Below are 18,210 nucleotides of genomic sequence, written 5' to 3'. Positions count from 1 at the left end.
TATACCTCAACACAGCCTTTAAGTAAATTAAATCTATAGTATTTAAGATGTAGGGAAAGAAAGTAACTATGCAAAGGTGCAGAGTTTACAGAGGACCAGAATGTGCATTTGACAATATCCTTACACTTTGGTGTGCACTTTGGTTCCTCTTTATGAAAAAGGAGCAGGTGGCAGTACAACTGTAATGGTAATGGACTAACACTTTACCAACTACGGTATAAGGTATAAGGTGATGATACATGTACGTGCTTAAGACTTAATGGAGAGCAAGGAAAGCAGTAATTAGAGCAAAAAACTCAATCTGAAATGTGAATAAATTGATAACAACATAGGGAGTTCAAAGTCCAAAGAATCATGGAAGTTGATAAAACAGCTAGAGCAACAGAAAGAAATAGTGTAAACTAAAATCTCATAAGCCTAGGTACAAGGAAGGCGTACTATAAAGAACTACTGGAAGACAATGAATCCAAATTTCAACATATTCACGTTTGCAGGAAAGGAACATGACACAGAAATCCAAGAGATAACAACAACGACAATAGAACATGCATTAAAGCAATTCAGAAACTGCAAGGCATCAGGACCCGGAGGTGGCTATATGGAATTGTCGAAGGTCGGGCCATACGTGATATTTGAACGTCTTGGAAAGCTAAGTGGTGAGGAAATATGTTACGAGTTTAAAGAATGGTTCATCGCAAATATATTTGAAAAATGAAGCAATAATGCCCACGGAAATTATCGAGGCATCAAATTTTTTTTTTTTTTCTTTATTGTATTTCAATTCCCCATCGGGGCGGGCTGGCAGCAGCATATGCGCTGCTCTTCAGCCGAAAGACATAGAACAAAACAATAGAAGACATTTAAAAACAGCAAAGGAGAGAAGAAGGCGAACATAGATATAAAAAAGGGAGAACATCATGGAAGGCAATATACAAGAAACGGGGTGACTGTAAAATGGAGATAAAAAAAACTGTTTAAAAGTAGCACACACAAAAAGCCACACACTGCGACGATTAAAAGAACACAAGGCACAGTATGACTGGAGCATAAAGGTGTTGACGGATGGCATAGTACACAACGTAACACTGACGGCGAACCTCAAGGCAGTACACAATTAAAATCACACCTCTGGACGCACACGAGAAACAGCACGAAACACAACACTGACGTGGCACACTGATGATGATCAATACAGAGGATCTGCCAGGTTCAAGGAGATGAGGGAGACCTGAAGAAGAGATGGAGGGGAAGAGATGGGGGAGGGGAATGGGGGGGCGCTCAGAAGAGGGCCAGGTAGGGAGGGATGTGGGAAGGAGAGAGGCAAGTATGGGGTGCAGGGTCTCAGGGGAGGGGGGGATGGAGGAAAATCCGCTCTGGGAGAAGGAGGAAAGAGGAGAAGGGGGCCCTGGGGAAGGGGGTGGGGGAACAAGGCCGGGTTATAGTTGGAAGGAAGGGTATATGTCACGGCGAAGTTCGTCATCCGGGAGGGGGAGGCGTTGGAAATTGCCCTGATGAAGGAGATGGAGGGTGTGGAGGTGGAGAGAGGGAGGGATACAGCGATAGAGGCGCGGCAACGGGCGAGGGGTGGAGAGGAAGGAGGAAACCAGAGGGTGGGGGGGATCAACCCTGCGAACAATGTAAAGGATGCGGAGATGTTGGAGGAACAAGAGGAGGAGGGCGAAGGGGATCAGTTCATACAGGAGCTGTGTGGGGGAAGGAAGGCGGATACGGAAGGCAAGGCGGAGTGCGTGGCGTTCAAGGATTTGGAGAGCCTTGTAAAAGCGGGTGGGGGCGGAGATCCAGGCGACGCTGGCATAACAGAGGATAGGACGGATGAGGGATTTGTAGGTGTGGAGGATGGTAGAAGGATGCAATCCCCATGTCCGGCCAGACAGGAGTTTCAGCAGGCGGAGGCGGGAATGGGCTTTCTGCTGGATGGTCAGGAGATGAGGGGTCCAGGTGAGGTGTCGGTCAGGGGTGAGGCCAAGGTATTTCAGGGTGGGGGTGAGTTGGATAGGACGACCATAAAGGGTGAGGTAGAAATCTTGGAGGCGAAAGGAGCGAGTGGTACGGCCTATGATGATTGCCTGGGTTTTGGAGGGGTTGAGACGGAGGAGCCACTGGTTACACCAAGTGGTGAACTGGTTAAGGTGGGTTTGGAGGGTACGTTGAGACCGTTGAAGGGTAGGATAGAGAGCCAGGAAGGCGGTGTCATCAGCATATTGGAGAAGGTGAACTGCTGGGGGTGGCTTGGGCATATCAGCTGTATACAAGAGATAAAGGAGAGGGGAGAGGACAGAACCCTGGGGGACGCCAGCCGTGGGATAAAAGATACGGGAGTTGGTGTTGTGGAGGGTGACATAGGAAGGACGGTGCGAGAGGAAGGAAGCGACCAGACGGACAAAATTGATAGGCAGGGCGTAGGTTTGGAGTTTAAAGAGGAGACCGGGATGCCATACACGGTCATAGGCATTTTGGAGGTCAAGTTAAACAAAAATGGCGGAGCGACGGGAGTTGAGCTGGAGGGACAGAAGGTTAACAAGGTTGAGGAGTTGGTCGTCAGCAGAGAAGGAGGGTCGGAAGCCACACTGGGTAAGGGGGAGGAGGTGGTGTTGAGCAAGGTGCCGATGGATACGGTGGGAGAGGATGGATTCAAGGACCTTACTGAAGACGGAGGTGAGGCAGATGGGACGATAGGAAGAGGCGGCAGAAGGGGGTTTGTTGGGTTTGAGGAAGAGGAGGACGCGGGAGGTCTTCCACAGGTCAGGGTAGAAGCCAGTAGAGAGGATGACATTATAGAGATGGGCGAGGACAGTTAGGAAGGAATAGGGGCTTTCTCGAAGGTGACGGTAGGTGACACAGTCGTGACCAGGGGCCGTGTTGCGTTTGGACTGGAGGAGAAGTTTAATGTCTTGTGCTGTGATGGGAGTGTTGACGTCAGAGGGGGGCAACTGCCCCAAGTACTGGAGACTAGGAGCAAGTGGAGCGACTGAGGTATCAGCACGTTCCATGACGGTGGGGAAAAGAGAATAATCAAAGTGGGGATCATCGGGGATGGAGAAGACCTCGGAAAGGTGGGAAGCGAAGTGGTTGGCCTTACTGAGGTTGTCTGGAAGGGGGCGATCGTTATGGAGAAGGGGGTAGTGGGGAGTGGAAAGGGAACCAGTAAGACGATGGAAGGCAGACCAGTACTTGGAGGAGTTGATAGAGAGGGTGGCATTGAGTCGTGTGCAGGTCTGGCGCCAGTCCCGGCGTTTCGTTGCTGTAATAAGGTTCCGTACGTGTCGCTGTATTTGCCGGTGGCATTGGAGTGTATCCCTGTCACGAGTGCGGAGGAAGGAGCGATAGAGGCGGCGGGATTCACGGAGGAGGAGGACAGCCCGCGGAGGGAGAGTGGGACGGTGTGGGTGGATGGTTTTAGTAGGAACATGGGCCTCCACGGCGTCAGTAATTACCGTCTGAAGGAAGGACGAGGCGCGGATGATGTCGTCAGGATGGCGATAGGTAAGAGGGTGGCTTTCGACCTGGGTGGAGATGGAGTCCCGGTAGGCATCCCAGTTGGCACGGCGATAGTCATGGACGACCTTGGGAGGGGGTGCAGGTTGCGGAGCCGGAGTGGGGCGGTTTGCAGACGTTATGGTGAGAAGGGCAGGGAGGTGATCGCTACCTGTGGGGTCAAGGACGGCGACAGTGATACGCCCAAGGAGGTTGGCGGAGGCAATGACAACATCGGGGGTGGTGTTACTTTCGGGTCGGGTGTGCTGGGGAATGGGAACAAGGTCACCCTGGATTGCGGAGAGGAACTGATGCCACCGCCGAAGGGCAGCAGGAGTGCGGCTATGGATGTTGAGGTCGGCGGCAATCACATAGGTGGAGAAGGTGTGGTCAATGTGTGAGATGAAGTCATAAGGAAGAGGAGCAGTGGAGCGGACATAGATGGTGGCACAGGTAATGGTGAGGGAGGGGAAGAAGACGCTAAGGATAAGGTGTTCAGTGTGGTCATTGAGGAGAGGTTGTGGGCGGACGGGGATATGCTTAAGGTGGCCAATCGCGACTCCACCCTGCGCACGAGGACCAGGAGCATCAGTGCGGTGGAGGATATAGGGGGAGGTGCGGATAGAATGGTGGGGCTGGAGAAAGCTTTCGTTCAAGGGGAAGGTGTCGACCTGGTGGTGGGAGAGGGTGTGCATGAGGAGGTATTTGTTGGAGCGGAAGGAGCAAATGTTCTGGAAGAGGATGCGAGACTCGTGCCGCGCCATGACGGGAAGGAGGGGGGGAAGAGAGGGAAGGGAAGAGACTTAAACGAGGGTGTCGAGGCGGGTGAAGGTGAAGTGGGCTTGGTTGTGGGAGTAAGTGGCGAAGGTGTTCAGGTGGAAAACAGAGCGAGCAGCAAGGGATATTTGTTGGAAGGTGTGCGGGCGCTTAAAAGGGTGAATGTTTTGGAGTACAACGGTAATGAACCGGATGATGTCCTCGGCCGTGGGGGGTGGACGGAGGGAATTGTTAGGATGGACAGGAGGATCGACGGGACGAACTGGGACTGTAAGTTCAGGGGTCGCTGGAGGGGGTTTAGCTTTACACTTGTGGGAGTATGTGGGATGGGGGCCATTGCAGGTATTACAGGAAGGAGGAGCAGCGAGGTTGTGGCAGTTCTTGAGAAAGTGGGAGGCCTTGCAATGGGGACAGGTGGGGGGGTTTTTGCAGTTGGGAGTCAGGTGGTCATTGTACATCAGGCACCGTTGGCAACGGTAGGATTGGGGAGGGGATTTGGAGGATTCAGCAGGGTGCGACGGTGGTATATCAGGGCACCCTGGGTGAGGAGATGGTCTATGGACGGGGCGGACTCTGAGAATACCCGCATGAGGTAGGTGGGACCAGAGGCATTGTGGATACGGCGGGCAGAGCGGATTTCCAAGTCCGGGTGGGAGTTCAGTTCTGCCAACACTTCATCCTCTGTGATCACCGGGCTGAGCTTGGTGATCACAGCGGTGTAGGTGGGGGGGCGACGGGGAGGCTGGGGCTGACGAGGAGTGGAAGCGGAAAGGAAGGGTGTCAGAGAGGCGTGGGGGCCAAACATAACTCGTGGGAGTTTTCGCAGGAGGTCTGTGTGAAATGATGGGGACGGGGACTTGATAAGGACTGAGTCCCTGCGGGGAATGAGTTGGGAGATGGGAGCACCAGGTAAGTACTTTCGTATTTCCTTGGTGAGGGTACGAGTGTCGAGGAACTTAGGATCGGGAGTTGACAGGACAAAAGTGTGGAGGGTGGGGGCCAAGGTAGGGGTGGCAGGAGGAGGGATGGTGTCCATGGTGACGGCAGAAGGAGGGGGAGGTGGCGTTGATTTTTTGTGGGAAGTGGCGGGAGCAGAGTCAGTAAGGACGCGCTTTTGGGGTTTTTTGGAGACTGGAGGCTGGGAGGAGGGGAGCGGGACGGGGAGGAGAGGGAGGTGGCGGGTGGCAGATCCCAGTGGCGTAGTGGAGGCACCGGGAGAAGCAGCTGGTTCAGTGGTGGCGATGGTGGCTCGGCGCAACGTGATGCGTGCGGGAGATGCAGAAGACGAGGCGACGGGGTCAGTGAGAGAGGGGAAGCCAACCACCTGACGGGCGGCAGGAGAGGCGGCAACAGAGGCGTACGTGAGGGCGGGGGTAGTAGTGGGAACTGTTGAGGGTGTGGAGGCTGGAGGAAGGGTGTAGAGGTGTGGGTATACAGCAGGGGAGGAGATAGGGGGGTGGGTAAGTGGAAGAAGGGAAAGGGAGGTGGAAGGAGGGAGGCCAGAGGCGGCACTCCAGGAAGTGACTGTGGGAGAGGGGGAGGGGGAGGTGTAGATGACGGTGGAGGTGGGAGTACTCATTGCAGACGAACGGCGACGGACAGACGGACGTGCAGCAGGCGGCGTCGGCGTCGGCGATGGGCAGCGGCGAACAGCAGGCGGCGTCGGCTGCGGCGAACAGACGGACAAACAGCAGGCGGCGGCGGCGGCGGTGGCAGCGGTTGCGACGACGGCGATGGACAGCCAGCAGGCGGACGGACGGACGGACGGACGAACGAACGAACGAACGAACAGCGACAGCAGCGGGCAGACAGACAGACAGACAGACAGACACACACAATCTTCGAAGACGGAGATTCCACCCTGAGAGTAGCCCAGGCTTTGCAATCTGACGCTTTCGAAGGAGGGGATCCAACCCTCTAGATGGAGGCATCAAAATTCTCAGCTGTATATCAATATTGTTTGGTAAGATATTTAAAACGAGAACTGAGCGAGAAATTAAGGAAGTAGATGAGCTGAGTGGCTTTCGGGCAGGAACGCCTTGTCTCGACAATATCTTTGTCATGAGACAGATGATGACAAGAGACAGAGACATAATTTGGAGGCAAACATGGTTTGCATTGAGCTGTGGAAGGCCTACCGCAATGCACCACTGTGTAGGATGTGGGAAGCAATGAACAGAAGATCTGCATTCAGTTAATACTTGAATTGTTAAAATAGGGAAGTTAGTATAACAGAAATTCGATGTTAGTAAAGGACTGAGACGAAGATGCTGTTTAGCGCCTACCGTCTTTAAAATACGAGAGCCACTCTGAAAGTAAATTCCGATCGCTCGCTTTGAAAATCCGATGAGCATTGCGTGGATGAGTTGGGTATCGACCCTACAATGCCTGTCGATTGCGTCAAGTTGTTGTTTTCAGTTCTGACTGCACAATAAGCACATCACGGAAATAGCGTCTCCCGCCAAGTATCAGTGCCAGGTGACAGATTTCGATTGATATCATGCTGCTCACATAACGTTCCTGTCATGCAGTTCCTTATTCATTACAGCTCTCCGCCACACTTTGCAGGGCAATAAAGATGCTACTGGAGCGTTTCCGATTGAGAGTGTTTGCTCACACACAATACAACCCGTAACTGGCTGGAGTTTCATCTCTGCTCACATGAAATACTGGATTTTGGTACAGTCAACCAGCTATGGACCTGCTTAGAGTATTGGCAGAAAACACAGGCAGCTGACTTCAATGACGAGAGTATTGGAAAGTTGCCACAAATATCTAAGTCGGAGCGGTGACTGTGTAGAGAATTAAATGGAATGTGTGGCTAACTGTTGCGAATAAGGCATTTTCGATTTTCACACAGTTGTTTCCATTTCGCGACCGATCGGAACTTATTTCCGAAAATAGCACACTTATTTTTGAACGAAGCACAGAAAAATTGGAAAAGATAGTGTAAAAAAATAGGAATTATATTTAATGATGTCACCCTGTTCTATTTAAATTTCTGCGACGATCAAGTCGCGTTTGCCGAGAAACAAAAAGATGTGTATTATATGTTAAGGAAGCTCAAAGAAAAATATGAACAGTAGGACAAAAATTAAGTTTACAGTGATAGAATTCTTGGTTCTTGGAGGTGTAGGAAGGGATGTTGTTATGGATGATGGATCAATAGAAAGTGTAGACGTTATTATAAATATTTAGGGACAATCTTTTCGAATAAAAGTTGAGCCACAGACTATGAAATGGAAAGATGGCAGTGAAGCAATTACATTTCATTCTCTAGAATAAAAAACATCAAAAAATTTGTGAACTGGGAATGACCAACTATAGTTTAAAGCATTCCTCTGTATAGTGCTGAACTATGCAAAGTCTCCAGGGCCAAAGGGAAGATATTAAAGGCAACGAAAATTGAGTTTTTGAGACGAAGATGTGAAGTAACAAGAAGAGACCAAATATGAAATGAAGTCTATGAGAAAAGATAGGAGCTACAAAAGATATTGCAGAGACTATTGACAGTAAACAGCTAACATATTACGTACACCTTAGAAGAACGCCAGAGAAAAGATGCCCCTATAAAATGTGGCACAGGAGAGTTCCATGACACAGAAAAGAGGAAGAGCCCGGCTAGAATGGAACAATAGAATGAAGCATGTGATGAGGGACAGAGCCACAAGAGAAGAGCTCTGGCAGGAAAGAAATAAATGGGAACTTGGATGCGAGAGGCGCCGTATAGTGCAGAGATCTCGCAGAAAGATGAAGGTGATGTGCACTGGTCCAACAGTGAGCACTAAGCCGACTACCATTGACCTCTGCACATCAAGCCTGTTTTCAGTGGTATCAGTCACATTCGGTCTGGAATATGCCTGGAAAGGTATTGTCTTCAGCGATGAGCCCCGCTTCGAATTTGATCCGGAACAGGAGCTTGATACCAAACTGACTGTCGCTCGCCTTCCACCACAGGTACCAGCAACCAGAAGTGATGCCCTGGGATGCTATTTCATTTCATAGCAGGACCCTTTTCGTTGTCATATGCAACATTCTTACAGCACAGTTGTACGTCAGCGATATTCTACATCTCGTTTTGTTGCCCTTCATGACCAGCCTTTCTGTACCTATGCTTCAGAACGATAGTGCTAGCCTGAAAACGGCGAGAGTTTCTACTGTTTATCTTCGTCCTTATCAGTGTCTTCATTGGCCAACAAAATCGCTGGAACTCGCCGGTTTAGAACGTATGGAGCATTTGGATAGGACCTTCGAACTACATCAGAAGTTTGACGATCTAACGCGCCGACTGGTCAGAATTGGGCGCGATATCCCTCAATGGTAAAAGAGGTACCAACGGTCACTGACTTACTCGATTTGTGAAGCTGTTTCACTTGTATAAATCATCCAAGTTTCGTGAAATTATTATCATTAATTTATTTGTGTATGTCCATCACATCAATCGATTTCCAACCAAGTCGAATAATTCCTTTGTAATACGTCGACGTTTTTTTTTAGTGCGTATGTATCCTGAGCATATTACGTATCGGTACCAATATGTATCGGATGAAGTAGTCAATCGGAAGTTTAACATGAAGAACGAATACAGGACAAGCGACATTTAAGAGGAACAGCAATTTTATGGTAAATTGTAAGGAAGAGGGCTAAGTAGAGAGGGAAACAAAGTGACTAGTATTCTGTACATATATAAATTTTCTGAGCACCTGTTGCTGCGTTGGTGTATATGTATTCAAATCTTCTATTAATGCAACTCCTCCTTCCATCCTTCTCTGTACATCTCCTCCATCCCCTCTCTTTATTTACCCCTCTGCCCCACACCATTCTCAGTGTCGACCTCCTCCTGTCTCTGCCTGTTTTCCACCTACTCATTCCCCCTCGCTTTTTCAATTGGCTGCTCTCTTCTCTTTCCTTCTGCTCTTTCACACCTTGTCCACATCCTCCACCACCTATGTCAGTCCATCCACTGCTCTCCCCTCTGTCTGAGAATGTCCTCCCCTCTCCCTGTTCATCCCTTCGCCTTTCGTATGTCTCCCCACTTCCTACTCTTTCCTTTCTATCTCCCCCTCTTCCCTATCATTGCTATTTCCTTTTTCATTATTTGTGTCCTTCTCCTCCTCCTATCTGTGCCTGCCTATTCGTACCTGTCGCTGTCTGCCTATATCTTCGTCCTTTCTTCTCTCACTATGTAATTGCACTCAACCCAACAGGATTTCTGATGGGTCTTACGCCTACAGTTTTTCTTTCCTTATTGTACCACATATGTGTGCCTAATTTGTTTGAAATCGTTCCTGGAGTTTAGAATGAGCTTTTTACTCATGGGTTTGCCGTATACGCACATGTGAGATATATTTGACACTTATTTTACATACTTCATGTGTATTTCTATAAGTATTCCACCTCTATCCAAGCGATTTTGGCCTTCAGTTTCAGTGTTTATGACGTCGCATCTCCTGAACTATACGAAGTACAATGATATAATTTTGCAGGTACATCCAGTTCTGTATGTGGCTACGGCCTGAGAAATATGATCTGAATAGAATGTATAGTAAGGAAGAAAAAAAGTAAAACATCAATTATGAAGCAGCGGTTTCTCGTACGTCTTTACGTTTATGATGTCATATCTCTTGCACTATGTGCTGTAAAATGATAAATCTCTCTAGGTGCGCTGAGCGGCGTATGTTGATCATGTCTGCCAAACATGTTTCGAATAGAATTAGTAGTAAAGCTGTAAAATATTGAAATGTCATGCTTCATCTGTTAGTGTTACTGCATGAACACAGAAAACGTAGGAAGAGATAAACTTTTTTCCTTTCACAATTATATGGGTGTCGTCAGCGGGATAAAGTTTCCTAACAGTTTGGAATTATGTGCAAAGTCTGTCGCAAGTCTCTAAATACTCCAATTCTCACATACTGCGTGACTACAGTAAGGGTGTCTCCAGGTCGTTGGCTCCAACCCCTATTTCTTTGATAGGTGGTGGATTCTAATGATCACAGTACTTCTTTCCAGACTGTAAAATGTATGTGTACCAAGATTGGTGGAAATCGGTCCACTGCTTTAGGAGGAGATGTGAAATACACATACATAACATGTGCATACATTTATATTGTTTGAATGGACGTGAATATGTTATGGAATGGTGTCAGAGCCCATTACGGTTTTGTCTCTGTCGTGATACTCGTATTTCACTTTAGTTTATTTATTTAGAATTGATGTTTTTGATAACAGTCTGGTAAATCACCGCGACTATTTGTCCAATAACGTGCGTTAGTATAACTTTTTATGGTTCTCATAAGCTTCATCAGTATTCTAGAATAAGGCGCACGGGGCTTTTATGAGCAGTTTCGTTTGTAAGTTGTTTGCAATTCACAGTGTACTACCAGGGTCGGAGATTTTCTCGCTCAGGGACTGGTGTTGTGTTGTCCTAATCATCATCATTTCATCCCCATCGACGCACAGGTCGCCGAAGTGGCGTCAAATCGAAAGACCTGCACCAGGCGAACGGTCTACCCGACGGGAGGCCCTAGCCACATGACATTTCCATTATACCGAAGTCAGGCACATGCTTTACCTACAACCGAGTCTACGTGATCGTTCTATTACATTCCCCACAAGACGTTGCACCGCACTGTTGAGCAGAATATTTTCGATTGCTACTGGTTATCTAAGTTTCTGCCTTGTGTGTAGTGACTGTACGACAGCTGTCAACGAACTGTCAGTCTCTGCACGACTTTGAAGTCTTATCAAGATATGACTGGATATTTGCGAAACTTTCAAATACTTGATATGGCCTTTGTTCGATGGGACCTATGGTCTGTCGTGTCTACCTAAGTCACAAATTCTGTACGTAATGTGACAGAGAGTGCATCGAAGGTTACTACCAATAGAAGTCATAGAATCTGTACAGCAAAAACAGTACATGGGCTCACTCCTTGTGTGTAGAGTACCAAGAAGGCTTTCTCCGAATTTACGACAAAACTATAGTAGATTCAAAATCCGCATTGTCTTCACGATCATTACTTAGCCATTAGCAGAATCATGTATTTCAGTTGAAAAACTGATCTATCATTTCTCCATCTAACGTTATGTTCGTTCTCCAACAGTCACCTCCGAAACAGTCAGATATTCGCTGGCGGTGATCAGTGCTGTTCCCATTCACGTGATTTGTGATATCGTCCATGCAGTGTATCCTAGTGCAACAGATGCTTTTCATATCCAATAGTGTAATGTGCTGATCTTCTTTCACCCATCACATAATATAATTCCTACTAAGAAGATAGATCAGTTAAGTAGATACATCAGTTGGCAGGATTCTGGTTTAGGAAGTGCTCATAGAACGTGGCACGCAGATAATGTCAACGACTGGCGTTTTCAGGCATCTAAATAACGCACCAGTTAGGAATACGACGCCTTGCCACACAAATTCTTAACAGCTTGTTGTAGCGTGTCCCGAACGGATGCTTGTTCTCAGTAAGCATAAACCCCGTCATACTTCCAAAAGATATCTGTTTTAGGCTGGCCATTAAACTTTAAAAACGCAGAACTAAAGAGGTTTACTATCTGCGAACTTGACCCAGCTCTGTATAGCGAACATCGTGCTACAACTTCATTTTTTCCAACGCTCATTTTATCTCCCTAATTCCTCGATCTAAACACGAAGGCATTGACGCTTCAGAAGGACCCCCGAAGTTCCGAAGAAGAACTCGAGGAGTGTTTGTCGTTGTCGGCTTTCAATGAAGATGTGTCGATTTACAGTGGGAGGTCATAATATGGGGACACCAAAAACCAACACTTTCCCATTCGTAATCCTGTGTAGGGAATTATAAAGACTCCTTTGAAAAAAAAAAAAGAAATTTTTTTTTGTTTACCACTACTACTACTACTACTACTACTACTACTAGGCTAATTACTGTTTAGCTCTACGGGACCTTTATACTGAAATGTTTCCCCACACCACCTTGGATTGTCTTTCTATGTGTGTGAGTAACTGTATGTTCACTGTTGTGGGTAAATACATACAGCGTACATAGGGCGATGTGTGAAACTGATAGCGATTACACGCTTCCGCTGTTGTAGAAATCTGCTCCAGATGCTGCAGATACCGTGTTGAGCTGTAAGTGGTAACCAAAGTACGGAGAAATATACTTCGGGGCTCTGTTGCATAGCAATCAGATTGCTTTCAGTTCTGAGAAATGTCCAGGTACTATTGTGGATTTGAATGGTCCATGAAGTGTCTTCTTTTCCGAAGAAAACATCGAACTATTTCACTAGAACTGAACGCTCCCGTCGGAACTGTTCTCAAGCTGGTGTTTATTAGTAAATCACAATAGAAGTATATCGCTGGGTGTATAATAACACGTACCTTCTTGAAATGAACAATATTTTATTGTTCTATTAACTGATTTCCTTCCATATACACTTATATTTTACAATGTGAATCAAAAACTCGCAATGGCGTCGATTTTTACATCACAAGAATGGCTCTCCTCTCCTAAAATTTCTTTTACTCTTAAAAAGAAATAAAGTTCTATCTCCTAATAATAATTATGTGAGCGCTGACCGCCACAGAGTAATAAACAATATCTTTGTCTCTCTCTCTCTCTCTCTCTCTCTCTCTCTCTCTCTCTCTCTCGCACAGTCACAGCAAGTTACGCTGCATGATACATCATATATGCCCCTCTTGTGGACGAACGTTTTTGGGCAAAGACAAACACGAGCGTTCACACAACACCATATCGGTGATTGTTTATGACGCTGTATTAACGTCCACTAGAGTATTAATGTCCACTGTATTTCTTATGATATTTTGGTTTTAGTGAATGACTATCTAAATGTAAATTATGGATTTGGGTGCATATACTGCTCACAAAGCCTGTGCTGCTTGAAAATTCCTGGTGCAGCTTATATGCATAGCTTACATGCTTGCTTTTATTCATTTGTCGAGGATGGCATTAGATGTGATAAGAAACCTTTTTCATCATCACTCAAAGATTCTGTCACTCGCCTTGGGATGTCTCAAACGGATATTCTAGCCATTCGGCCAAGCCCCACAAAGGAAAACCTTGGGGTAGATTTACCATCCTCGTATTTCTCATTTTCAAAGAAAATTAATTTAATTACAATAGAAAATAAAGAAAATATTTAAAATATGGATTTTTTTAATGAATTTAAACACTGTTCACAAAAGAAACACAACACTGTTAATCTTCTGTGTCTTGAGGTGAACCGTCGACGCGTTGGTTTACGTCCATCTACGATTCCCTTCTATCTGTCATCTCTGGGTAACTGATTGAATTCTATTCCCGTTACACCGTCTCCTCGTGGGTATTATGGTTTTTCGCATATGGTTAACATGAAAATAAGAGTCAGTGTAAGTTCCGTGGAAAAGGTGTTTGATCTATGCTGAGCTGAAATACACTCCTGGAAATGGAAAAAAGAACACATTGACACCGGTGTGTCAGACCCACCATACTTGCTCCGGACACTGCGAGAGGGCTGTACAAGCAATGATCACACGCACGGCACAGCGGACACACCAGGAACCGCGGTGTTGGCCGTCGAATGGCGCTAGCTGCGCAGCATTTGTGCACCGCCGCCGTCAGTGTCAGCCAGTTTGCCGTGGCATACGGAGCTCCATCGCAGTCTTTAACACTGGTAGCATGCCGCGACAGCGTGGACGTGAACCGTATGTGCAGTTGACGGACTTTGAGCGAGGGCGTATAGTGGGCATGCGGGAGGCCGGGTGGACGTACCGCCGAATTGCTCAACACGTGGGGCGTGAGGTCTCCACAGTACATCGATGTTGTCGCCAGTGGTCGGCGGAAGGTGCACGTGCCCGTCGACCTGGGACCGGACCGCAGCGACGCACGGATGCACGCCAAGACCGTAGCATCCTACGCAGTGCCGTAGGGGACCGCACCGCCACTTCCCAGCAAATTAAGGACACTGTTGCTCCTGGGGTATCGGCGAGGACCATTCGCAACCGTCTCCATGAAGCTGGGCTACGGTCCCGCACACCGTTAGGCCGTCTTCCGCTCACGCCCCAACATCGTGCAGCCCGCCTCCAGTGGTGTCGCGACAGGCGTGAATGGAGGGACGAATGGAGACGTGTCGTCTTCAGCGATGAGAGTCGCTTCTGCCTTGGTGCCAATGATGGTCGTATGCGTGTTTGGCGCCGTGCAGGTGAGCGCCACAATCAGGACTGCATACGACCGAGGCACACAGGGCCAACACCCGGCATCATGGTGTGGGGAGCGATCTCCTACACTGGCCGTACACCACTGGTGATCGTCGAGGGGACACCGAATAGTGCACGGTACATCCAAACCGTCATCGAACCCATCGTTCTACCATTCCTAGACCGGCAAGGGAACTTGCTGTTCCAACAGGACAATGCACGTCCGCATGTATCCCGTGCCACCTAACGTGCTCTAGAAGGTGTAAGTCAACTACCCTGGCCAGCAAGATCTCCGGATCTGTCCCCCATTGAGGATGTTTGGGACTGGATGAAGCGTCGTCTCACGCGGTCTGCACGTCCAGCACGAACGCTGGTCCAACTGAGGCGCCAGGTGGAAATGGCATGGCAAGCCATTCCACAGGACTCCATCCAGCATCTCTACGATCGTCTCCATGGGAGAATAGCAGCCTGCATTGCTGCGAAAGGTGGATATACACTGTACTAGTGCCGACATTGTGCATGCTCTGTTGCCTGTGTCTATGTGCCTGTGGTTCTGTCAGTGTGGTCATGTGATGTATCTGACCCCAGGAATGTGTCAATAAAGTTTCCCCTTCCTGGGACAATGAATTCACGGTGTTCTTATCTCAATTTCCAGTAGTGTAGAATCTAATCTAAAGTTCTTTCAAATTCTCTGTCCTGAATTCGAAATATTGGGAAGTCGTAATGTGTTCTTCATTTCTATTAACAACCCTAGAATGCACTAAGCACAAATCCAACTGGTGCTGCCGTGTCAACTTATGCTCGTCATCTTTCAGATGTACTTTAACACTTGTTGATGTGCTTATAACTGAAAGGCATTCGCCCGGTTGTTAACTTCGAGAGCAACAATTGACATAACATAATTTACATACACAGGTATGTCACAACAATAGTACAATTATAAAGACAATGTCCATCACAAAAGATTGAATCAAAGTAATAGGCGTCCTTTTAAAACTTAGAACGGGTTACCCCTTCCGAACAGCATGACTTCAGCTCAGCGAGTAAAAAAGCAAATACAAACATACACTGGCATTGTTAAATTGACATAAGAAAAAATATCATGCCATACACCAGATTCATTTGAGTCACTAACCCATGGTCATTATGCATTGTGAAACCTGATTGAAGTTACTATCAACTAATTAAAAAAAATTAAATGAAATCATTCATACCATAGCTAAATTCTCTGCATACTGAAAAGAAAACTTATCTATACAGTGGAAAACAAATACATAATGTCTGCATATCTCTCATACATTATGCCTGAAAAGAAAAACTAACTACTAAATTGCAAAAAGAAAGAAGCTATCCTAAGTACGATTGATAGGTTTAATGAAAATTCTGTAATCAATATTATTTGATAAGAATAGTATCTTCAATCTTCAGAATCTTCATTTATCATGAAATAGCTTTAACAAGTGATGATGGTGCATTCCTTTCACCTTTTCATTCTTCACATCATTCAAAACATAAGTTCCTGGATTGGGTATTTTGGTAATCACAAATGGTCCTTGATACAATAATTGCCATTTTGTGTTCTTCCTCTGTATAAGTGAAGCCTTAGGATGAGTTTTTACTCAAACTTGGTGTTTCACTTTATATGTTTTTATTTTTCCAAGTCGATTGTCAAAATATATTTTCATTTTTCTTGCCTTGTCCATTATATTGAGTAAGGATTGCCGTACTTTATTTTGTAGGTCTATTTTGTTAATAGCTACTTTAGGAATTGGTCGAATCCAGTCTTTCTGTCCCTGTTTTCCAACATCAGTTCGTATGGGGTGTATTCTGTCGTAGTATGTGGCATATTGTTTAAAATTTCCTGAAAATCGTGAAGATAATCGATCCATTTGGGTTGCTGGTTGTGGCAATATGTTCTCACGAACCGGTTTAATTCACGAAAAATTCGTTCCACGGGATTCGCCGAAGGGTGGTACACTGATGTTAGAATTTGTTGTATACCACAACTGGCTAATGTTTGCCTCCAACGAAATCCAGTGAACATTGACCCATTGTCAGAAAGAGTAGCCTCTGGTTTGCCTACCTTGACTATATAATCCTTGCCCAGCTTCTTGACTATGGATGCAGCAGTAGCTGATTTTAATGGATAAAGTTTGACATACTTAGTGAATACATCAAGAGAAGCTACAATATATTTGCATCCTCCCCTTGATGATGGTAGCGGACCACAGACGTCGACCGAAATGATTGACAGCGGTTTAGTGGGTATAATAGGATGTAGGAAATCTTTCACACAAAAATTTCCTGGTTTGGCTAGCTGACAAATTTTACATTTCCTTAATTGTCTGTGTACTTTCCTGCGAATATTTGGGAAGTAGCAATATGCTTGAATCTTCCGAGCACACTTTAATACTCCAATATGTCCCCAAGTGACGTGCGTGTGCAAAATTAAGTCATTCTCATTCTTCTCGGGAATACACACATTCCAATTATCTGATTCAAGATACCTTTTGAAAAATAAGACGTCGTCATCAACTTTGTACAGTCTCTTCAGATCATCGTTTCCAGGCTGTGCTAAAGTTTCCTTTATTGAATGCCAACGAGGATCTTCATTCTGTAGTTTTTCCATGTTCTTACACATGTCAAGAAAATGTTTCCTATATATTCTATCAGTCATTATAAGAACATTGATAGTTGACAAATCTCCATCTGGCATTCTAGACAGTGCATCAGCGATGAAATTATCCTGTCCGCTTATGTATTTAATTTCAAATTGAAACTCTTGGAGTGAGAGCGTCCATCTTGCATATCTTAGATGTAATAATTTACATGTTTACAAAAAACTTAACGCTTTGTGGTCACAGTATACTGTTGTCTTCGCTCCGTATAAGTAATAGTAAAATTTCTTAAATGACCAGACTACGGCCAATGCTTCCCTTTCAGTAGTCGTATACGTTCTTTCACAAGCAGTTAAGAGTCGGCTAACAAAAGGTATTGGACAGAAAGTTGATTTTCTATCTATCATCTTCACTTGGAAGAGGCATGAACCTATTCCAATTTCCGAAGCATCTGCCATTAAACCGAATTCTTGGCTCATATCTGGATGATATAATATTTGTGAATTGACTAAGACATGTTTTATTGCTTCAAATGCATTCTGAGATAGTTGCGTCCACACTCACAGAGTATTTTTGCGCAACAAGCTGTACAACGGTTCTGCATTAATAGAGTGGTCGTGAATGAAACGCCTGAAAAAAGAGACAACTCCGAGGAATCCCTTTAACTGCCTTTTTGTTGTTGGAACTGCAAAGTTTTTGATTGCCTTTAGTTTCTCGGAGTCCGGTAAGATGCCTTTTCCATTTATAAGATGACCCAAAAATTTGATTTCATCTCGAGCAAAATGGGACTTTTGCAGATTTGCGGTTATGCCTGCTTCCTTGAAACGTTCTAACACTCTTCTCAATAAATCAACGTGCTCCTTGCATGTGGTCGTAGCTATGAGCATGTCGTCCACAAACAAAGTTAAATTGCTTCGCAGTGCAGGTCCCAATGCGTAATCTAGAGCATTTATAAAAAAAATCCTGAGCTCACGTTTAGCCCGAAAGGTAAAACCTTAAAATGATAGCTTCTAGCTGCATGTACCAACGCGGTGTACTTTTTTGATGGTTCGTCTAGAGCCACCTGCCAAAATGGACTTCTCAGATCAATATTTGTTAAGTATTTTATCCCCTCGAACTTTTGAATTAGCTCATCGATATTTT

This window comes from Schistocerca piceifrons, chromosome 5 (genome assembly GCF_021461385.2).
Source record: "Schistocerca piceifrons isolate TAMUIC-IGC-003096 chromosome 5, iqSchPice1.1, whole genome shotgun sequence".
Lineage (NCBI taxonomy): Eukaryota > Metazoa > Arthropoda > Insecta > Orthoptera > Acrididae > Schistocerca > Schistocerca piceifrons.
Note: the sequence above shows the minus strand (reverse complement) of the source record.